Source organism: Neomonachus schauinslandi, chromosome 14 (genome assembly GCF_002201575.2).
Source record: "Neomonachus schauinslandi chromosome 14, ASM220157v2, whole genome shotgun sequence".
NCBI classification, from domain to species: Eukaryota; Metazoa; Chordata; class Mammalia; order Carnivora; family Phocidae; genus Neomonachus; species Neomonachus schauinslandi.
The window spans coordinates 52,089,478-52,099,063 of NC_058416.1; the positions used below are offsets into that span (position 1 = coordinate 52,089,478).

The window sequence follows — 9,586 nt, forward strand, 5'->3', positions numbered from 1 at the left end:
GGGCCACAAATATTGTTGAAAATATGCAACACTGCACAGTAATGTTAACAAAACAACTCACAATACTCTAACAGTAACTCATAAGGCAAAAGAGCATCAACTAAAACCATTAACATAGGCAAGAAAACAGGGATGATGTAGGAATAACTGAGTGTTTCTCCCTGACATTGTGGGAACTACAACTATCTACATGGGAACAAGTACAATAGGAGTTTTGTAAATTTGCCAAGAAATCCGTAGTAGCCAGACTCTTTAGCCACAAATATACTGACTTAGAGCCCTCTAGTTACCTGCTAATTTTCCTCATGAAAGCCAAATTTTGGTCCACTTTAATATTTCATTTAATAGATTATTGGTTAATCAGCCCTACTTATAACCTAAAAATGAAGGTCTATGGAACAAGTCATTCACCTCTGTTTTCCTCGTTTGTAAAATAGTATTTATTCCTACCTCACAGGATTATTTGGAGGATCCGATGATAGAAAAGGCAGTAACAATATTTTATAAACTGCGATCAGGTTGTTAAATCCCCCATTAAACCCTAAAACAACGCTGGCTGCAAGAGCCATACACCTTGAGCTGCCAGGGACAATAACTATTGAATTGTTAAAGGTCTCAAAGGACCCTTGCAAGACTGAGGAATTCGGAAAAATGTTAATGTTTAGTTGAATAACTGAAATTAAAGTTACTTATAACTTTACAACTAGAAAATTATGTATTGAGGAGGCACTGATAGATTCATACAGAGATATACATATATGTATACGTGTGTGTGTATTTCACCTATATATATATATATTTGACCAATATAAACAAATTGCCCAACAAGTATGGTTTGCCAGTACATTCAATTTCTAGTTTCTGATAAACAACTGTTGAAGTAGCAAAACAAACCAAATTTTCACATTCTCCACTTGGGAAATACGCCCTGTAGATATTTAATAACACATTCTGCTTTTTTGAAATTATTATATTAGTATATACAAACTTACCTTCAGGATCTATTTTAATTACAAATGTGTCATGCATAAAACATGTGGAATCATTTCAATATGTTCATTATCCTTTGCCCCATTCTTTAATTCACAAGGCAAGTTTAATTGTGGTATATTCATCAACTGTTCTTTAGTCTCAAGATTTCTGCAGATATTAGTTCAGCTGAAATTTCTAGAAAATAGTCCTCTGGCAGGTTACCCCTGATTGGGTTCCACTTCAGAGGACAGTATTGATTACAATGTATTGGAAAACACATAAGCACCAAAACCACATTAAATCTAAGCTCCATCCCATAGGGCTCTGATTATGGAAATAGATTCACATATTTTAGTAGATAATATTAGCAGCCACAATTCCTCCTCAAATGAAACCTGAAGCAGTCATGCAGATTAGCACTGGTTTAACATCTTAAAACTTAGTTTTTAATCGGGTTTCGGAGGAAATGATTGTAGCCTCCCTGATTATTTATTCTCCCCACTTCACCAAGGTAACATGAAGCTTAATTATACTTATGTTGGGGCTATTTTCTCTTCTGAAGTTTAAGTTTCTATGAATGTTGAATCATTAAATACTTGCAGTGGAAACATTAAAAAAAAAAAAATCCTTTCCCCAAATCAAGAGACTCGAGAAATCCCAAACTACCTGAGGCTGAAGGGATTGAAGCATAATTAGTTGATAGATACAGTATTATTTATTTGAGACAATAAACCAGAATTTGATTCTCAGATAAGAAATCAAAATGGAAAGCCACAGAGGGTGAAATAAAGAGACAAACTCCTAAAGAAAACTAGAGAACTTCAGCAGACAAACAAAAGAAGTTTTTAGAATTGGGTGGTGGTATTAAACATCGAGGGCATCTTAGGTGAATTTTTATAAGGGTGAGGTGCCCTGAGGAGAAAGGGTCTAATCGAATTGGAGCTCAAGTGGCTGAAAGGAAAGCAATTTGACCAGTCATCAAAAAAGTGGTTTTGAGGGACGCCTGGGTGGCTCAGTCGGTTAAGCATCTGCCTTCGGCTCAGGTCATGATCCCAGGGTCCTGGGATCGAGTCCCACATCGGGCTCCTTGCTCAGCAGGGAACCTGCTTCTCCCTCTCTCTCCCTCTGCTTGTGCTCTCTCTGTCAAATAAATAAAATCTTTAAAAAAAAAAAAAAAGTGGTTTTGAGAACCAGACAAAAAAAAAAAAAAGCTTTGCGCAGTGGCAGTATCGTAGCCAATGAGGTTTATCCGAGGCGCGATTATTGCTAATTAAAAAAAAAAAAAATTCTATCCCAATAAGGAAAGATGGGACCAGAGAGAAAGAGTTCTATCTTTATACTACAGCAATTGTTTTTATCCCTTTTTTTCCTAACATGACACATATGACAAATGATGTTTCAAGACCCCTCCCCCACAAGCGCAAATACGTGCAACTTTTTACATTTCGATTCTCTCTCTTCAACTTTGGAATTAATGTATGACTATATCATCTTTGTGGGATAAGCACTCTAATGTGTAGGAAAGGTAATTATTCATTACTTGGAATATACCTCACAAATGACTCTGAACGCAGGTTGTTACCCAACCAATGGTAAAACAAATCAGGAAAGGTAACTAGAAATCCCTAGAGAAGGCCAAAGCATCTGACTACTTGTAATAAGCTCATGAGAGCCCATAGATTAAAAGAATTCGATATCCCCCAAAGGCTCATAGGATTTGAGCTCTGTCACTCACACTACCAGTCCTCTGTACTAGCAGCCAAGATACCTGTACCAAGCTCACACTAGCTTCTATTTCGAGATTAGGAAATCAGAATAAACAAAATCCAATGCAAAGTTTAAAAGTTACAACCTATGCATCTTAAATTTGGGGAAACCTTTTGAAAATCTATCAGCTCACACTCCCAATACAGCATTTTCTAAACTATGCTCTATCAAGGATAGACTGAGAAAACAAAAGTTGGTCACCCAGGGACCTTGCTTCTGGTCAAAAATATGAAGCTAAAGGGACACCTGGGTGGCTCAGTCAGTGAAGCATCTGCCTTCAGCTCAGGTCATGATCCCGGGGCCTTGGGATGGAGTCCCCGCATTGCACTGGGCTCCTTGCTCAGCAAGGAGCCTGCTTCTCCCTCTGCCTGCCACTCTCCCCGCTTGTACTCTCTCCCTCCCTCCCATTCTCTCTCTGACAAATAAAATCTTTAAAAATAAACACATTTTTTTAAAAGATTTTATTTATTTATTTGAGAGAGAGAGTGAGAGAGAGAAAGAGCACAAGAGAGGGGAGCGGGAGAGGGAGAAGCAGACTCCCTGCTGAGCAGGGAGCCCGATGCAGGACTCGATCCCGGGACTCCAGGATCATTACCTGAGCCGAAGGCAGTTGCTTAACCAACTGAGCCACCCAGGCGCCTAACACATTTTTTTTTAAAAATATGAAACTAAAAACCCACCATAGGGTACTGAAATATACAGAGAAAGATCAAAAAGTCTTTCTCATTTCACATCTTTTAGGAAGCTTATTTTGTGTATCTCTGTTTTTTTGAGATGCAGTACTTATTGTCATTACTATTCAGACTGAAATTGAAGTACATACACCCTGCAAGTTTAATTTCTCTGCTTTGTCTCATCTCTCCATTAAGATTGCAAATTTCAGATAATCAGGATTGTACCCCTCTTAGCCCTTAGAGCAATGCTAATCATATAAATTCTTGTATGATTAACTTATAAAGGAATTTTTTTATTATTATGTTATGTTAATCACCATACATTACATCATTAGTTTAATAAAGGAATTTTAATTAATTCCTACCATTTCCCTAACACTGTTTTCTTGCTGTCTATTGTTTTCTGTGGATTTATTTAATGCTATTATAGTTAAACAAAATAAGTGGTGTTGTGTGTGGGTAACACCTGAAGGCAACTGGCAGATGTCATGAATTGAGAATTAAGAAAAATGTCTGCCTTTAATCAGATACATCATCATTAACTAAATATCCTTTTAATCTTAGACAGGAACTGCTTTTAGCATGGGAATATTAGCAAACTCTTGGGATAAACAGACCAAAATGCACATCAGAATCTAAGGAATCTTTTTGTCCTACATATGATACAAGTTGTTTATTTTAATATGTCATTCTAATGGTTTCTTTTTGCATCAATTTTACTATTGAAAGTTATCTTTTTACTCCTAGTATTACTTCCTTAAAGAAAGCTCTTACCAAGATAAGTCTGAGAAAATGTAAATCTAAGCAAGACAACTTAGAGAACTTAATTTATAGAGATTCACATCTACAACACATTATCTTTTTTTTTAAATCTTAAAGAGATGAACTTAATTCTTATTCTGAGAGCTAAGACGGCCACAAAAGGGTTTCAGCAGAGGAATGAAATGACCAGATTTGTTTTAGGAAGATTACTTTGGCATGTGGGGATAGATTGAAGAGGATGCATTTTAAAAACAGAATCCAGTTAATAGGATGTAGCAGTTACCCAAATGAAAAGAAAACTATACTTGTACTAAGGCAGTGATAAGACAAATAGAAACAGGAAATGGACTCAAAAGATTTTAAGGAGGTGGTATCTACAGTAACTAGATTGTGTATGCAGTGCTTAGAAAGGGAGAGGTTTCAGGATAACTCGTTGATTTTTGGCTTGGGAAACTTGGCAGGATAGTGATGCTATTAATCAGAATTCAGGAATAAAGGCAGATTTGGAAGGAATAGATTATGAATTCAGTTTAACATATTAAGAGTTATCTGTAGGCTAAAAATGGAGTTCAATTCATACTGTAAAGTCAGCTGCAAGATCAACTTTAATTGTAAAGTCATGGTGTTAGATGGTTAGTGCATAAATATATTAAAGTCACTACTCAGGACAAAGGTAGAACTAAAAGCAGTGCTCAGGATGGCGAGCCATGTGATATTCCTAATAAATGTGCAAGAGAAGCAAGTTAGTCAATAACCCCAACTAGAAGGATATAAGGGGTAATCTAGCCAGTTGGCATGAACACCAAAAGAAGTACGACATGAAAAGAGGAACAGAAGTTTTGAGGTGGACAAAGAATGCTGACCTCACCTCACCCCTTCCCAGATCTGTGGTTTGGAACACCAAAGAGGAGCGCAGTCACCTGGTAAGGATGCGAAAGGGGTGGGGATTTGGAGAAATGCCAGGTGCTGTACTACAGATTTCTTTCTTTTTGGCCCTCCAGTATCCAAACCCTAGGTGGGAAGCAGGGCTTGGCCTTGGGAGGAAAGAAGAAGCCAAAGAAGAAAAAGACTCTCCTTCCCCCTGGCCCCTGCAAAAAGAGCGCTCACATGTAGCCTAGGTTCAGCCAGCTCCATGTCCCACACTCCACCTTGAAGCAGTCATATAAGGGTGCAGCCAACTTGAAAAATTCTTCAAGGCACAGACAGGCAGCCATTTAAATGACAAGTAGGACATGAGGCATATTGTAAACATTAAGTATTTCAACATATGATATCCTTTAAGTAACATCAACAGGGTAGGAAAACACTCCCAATACTCACTTCATGCTTAAAGGCACCATTTTCTATCATGAGAGTGTATTCTTTGGTTTGCTCTAATTTGACAACTGGAGGAAAGAGGGGGGGAGGCCAGAGGGGAATAGCCAGATATGTCAATTTGAAAAATAGCAGCTGGTGGTAATTATAAACATAAAATATCTTGGTATTTTTTAACTCTAAAATGTTAATTTCCACAGGGGTGCCTGGGTGGCTCCGTCAGTTAAACGCCTGCCTTCAGCTCAGGTTAAGATCTCAGTGTCCTGGGATGGAGTCTTGCATTGCTGGGCTCCCTGCTGTGGGCGAGGGGAGAGTCTGCTTCTCCCTCTGCCCCTCCCCCTGCTCGTGCACTCTCTCTCTCTCTCCCTCCTCTCTCTCCCACTCTCTTGCGCACACTCTCTTTCTCTCAAAAAAAGAAAATGTCAAGGTATCCTAAGGGCTTTCCAAAATTAGGAATATCTCCTATCTCTCCCACACTGTGTTTTGGTTGTGTGGATGGCCATGAAAAAGAAATTATATAAAACTTGTTAAAAGATTTTACCCTCTATTTCTTATCAAATGCAGGGCCCAGTAGTACTGCCTGCACAATTCCGACCTATGCCTGAAAGTGAGATACTACAACCATGTCAACGTTCCCGGGTTTGAGAGATGAAACTCCCTTGCAATGAGTTTTTTTTGGGTGACAGAGGGATGGTCCTTGAACTTGACAAGAGTTAAGCCTCCATGGGTGTGACAACAGTCTTATCAAGGTAGGGCAGAGGGTGGAGGCAAGGGTAAAAAGAGAGTAATGTTCCCACCCCATTAACTGTTTCACTCAGGCATGAAGTTATGGCTCAAATTATATAGCTAGTCATAATTTTCCTTTACCTTACAAGAGCAACCTAGGGAAACATGTAAGGCAACCAACCATGACTGCTAAATGAAGGGGTTTTTAGCAGATAAGTAGACCTTCCATGTTTTCTTGTATTGATTACATAGCCCATCTCTGGGAAAGGCACTGTTAAAAAACAATTCAACTGAGTAAATCTGAAGATCTAATTGGCTTTATCAACAATTGTTAACCTCTCACCTAGCAAACAGAAGGGAGCTCTGAGTAGTTATAAAAAATGGAAGGTTTTTTGGGACGCCCGGGTGGCTCAGTCATTAGGCGTCTGCCTTTGGCTCAGGTCATGATCCCGCGGTCCTGTGATGGAGCCCTGCATCGAGCCCCCCATCAGGCTCCCTGCTCAGCAGGAAGCCTGCTTCTCCCTCTCCCACTCCCCTTGTTTGTGTTCCCTCTCCCGCTGTGTCTCTCTGTCAAATAAATAAAATCTTTTAAAAAAAAAAATGGAAGGTTTTTATAAGCAGGAGGGTGGGGCATGGAAGGTAAATGAGTAGATTACGCTGCTCAGAAAACTCCAGGCTGACTGGTTTACAATTCCACTCCTGGGAGAGGCTGACACTGCAATTAGGTTAGATATTAAGTCTTGGTGGGGCTTAGCAAAAGCGACTCCATTTGGGGCCCACGTTGTTTCTTTTTAACAGCACAAAGACTCTGGTTGCCTCACTTACACACAGCAGTTCATGGTCACAGTCCAGGCATCCTATCTGCTTCCCATGAAAAGGAAAAATAATTTCTCAAGTGTCAGGTCTCATGGAGCAGATTGTCCCCAGGTTCTCTCTATCTATATAAAATCACTTTGGTCTCTGCATCTTGGACTGAGCTTCTATCCCACAGCAATAAACTTACATATGACTGATTATGACAATTAATACATTGAACTCTAATGAGCTCAGTTTGAAACTGTGAAATCCTTTGCGATGATAAGCAGCCCTGTTAATCTGGAGAATTCTCTCATACAGGAGGTCCAAAAGGCACAGTGGAAAAAACTGACAGAGGGCAGTGGAAGGGTTAGTTTGAGAGGAAGGGGTTGCAGCACAGAGCCAAGCCAGAATAGCGATACTGGAAAGGTCACAGGCCTCAGTGGGCTGACATTTCAGGGACATAAAAGATGAGAGAGCTAGACGCAAAGTGAGATTAGCTAGGCACAGTTCTGACTGGAATGCATCACAGATTACTGTGCTGAGACAGAAAAAAGAATTGAGTGTAGCCTTGTTATTCCTGTATGGGCAGCAATCCCTACAGGGGATTGATACGCTCTGGGCTCTGAGCTGAAAACCGGTTGGAAGAAAAAAAAAAAGTCTTATGCTTTAGCAAATTACAGGCACCAGTGCACTGAGTCATCAGGTAAGGGTGAGGCCCATGTCAGGATGGAAATAACCAACATTCTGGCAACCTTCTAAAGAAGCAAAGCAAAATGTCCTCATACTCAAACTCACACGATTCCGTTCTACTTTTATCTTTTCACATAACTTTCCAATCAGTCTGCTTCTACTCTATACTCTGTAAATCTGGCAATTATAAATTGTAAGCCCAGGAGGCCAAGAACTATGTCTGTCTTGTTCTGTACCATATCCCTAGCACATAGTACAGTGCCTGATAAATAGATATATGATAAATACTTGTTGAACTAATGAATGAATCAAGTTTTTTACCCAAGTGCCATATACTCTATCATCATATCTCTCACTTTATCACAATATACTGAAAAATTTAAGAGAAAACTTCTAAAATATTCTTACATCATTTTTTAGGCCCTTCTTCTTGGGTATGTACAAAGCTATTATGTCCTAGATTAAGGACTTAGAGCAAACTCTATCAATTGAAATAATAAGTAGGATACTAAGAATATAATGAAAGTAAAAATAAAGTATATCAACACATGAAATCTCCTAAGTTTCACTGAGGTGTGGATAAGCTCCAGATATTCATTCCATCCATATGTGTACTACATTTCTATCAGGTGAATGTACTCTTTGCTATATTTGGACAGAAGGTGGTAATTGGGAGGGACTGGAACATGACTATCAGAACAATAGCAGCTGTATAGCTTTAAACAGAAATGTCTTAACATTTATAGAGAAAGCTTTCTAAAATATCAATTTGCAAAGGTGTCTGGGTGGCTCAGTAGGTTAAGCATCTGCCTTCGGCTCTGGTCATGATCTCGGGGTCCTAGGATTGAGCCCCACATTGGGCTTCCCTGCTCATCGGGGAGTCTGCTCTACCCCTCCGCCCTGCTCATGCTCTCTCTCTCCCTCTCAAATAAATAATTATTTTTTAAGAATTAAAAATACATTTTAAAAAATTAAAAATTTAAAAGAATATTAATTTCCAGATATATCAGCAATAAACTGTGAACACTGGAAAAAAAACATGACATAAAAAACATGACTGGTGATACAAGAAATTCAGTAAAATCCTAATTAAAGTATATTTTGCATAATAACAATTCTTTTTTTTTTTTATTTGAGGGAGAGTGAGAGAGCATGAGTGGGGGGGTGGGGGGGTTGGGCAGAGGGAGAGGGAGCTGCAGACCCCCTGCTGAGCAGGGAGCCTGACAGGGACCCTGAGATCCCAGGACCCTGAGATCATGACCTGAACCAAAGGCAGACACATAACCACCCAGGCACCCCCTGCATAATAACAGTTCTTACCAGTATACGTCTTTTAGCAAATGCTTGTAAATACCTCAGAGAAATGTGGCACAGATTTGCAGCCCTTAAACATTTCAAAAAATAATTACTTCTAAATACAAAAAAATAAAAAGGACTAATACTCTCCTGGTACTATAAGTTCTACCACTTTAGCAACTTTAAATTATTTAGAAACTATGCATTTACAGTTGAGCTAATATTATAGAACAGCCTGGAGTTATTCAAATCATTACCATTCTCCAGTTATAAATATGGAAGAAAACTGTTTTTCTTAGAGAAGATTTTTCCCCCATGAAGAAAGTATGGGTATCCACTCTTTCAGTAATCTGCCCATCTTTAACTGTCTTACAAGCTTTCTGCTCCACTGAAATGACTTTTTTTTTTCCAGGAAACCCATAAATGTTATTGCAAAATTATATCTTCCTTAATATTTTTGTAGCTCTGAATCTTCAGTTAATTCTCTTCTTCTGGAAAATGAGAATGTCCCTTCCATTCGAAGAGAAAGGAAAAGTGCGTTTGAGACCTGACTCTGCCTATAGATAAGACAGTAAACAGTCATTTAA

The 9,586-nt window shown here is 38.9% G+C and overlaps 1 pseudogene; it reads left to right on the forward strand.

Moving 5' to 3' along the window:
- The first annotated feature begins 2,181 nt into the window (after window positions 1–2,181).
- Window positions 2,182–2,374, forward strand: LOC123326716 (annotated as a pseudogene).
- Window positions 2,375–9,586: the final 7,212 nt, after the last annotated feature.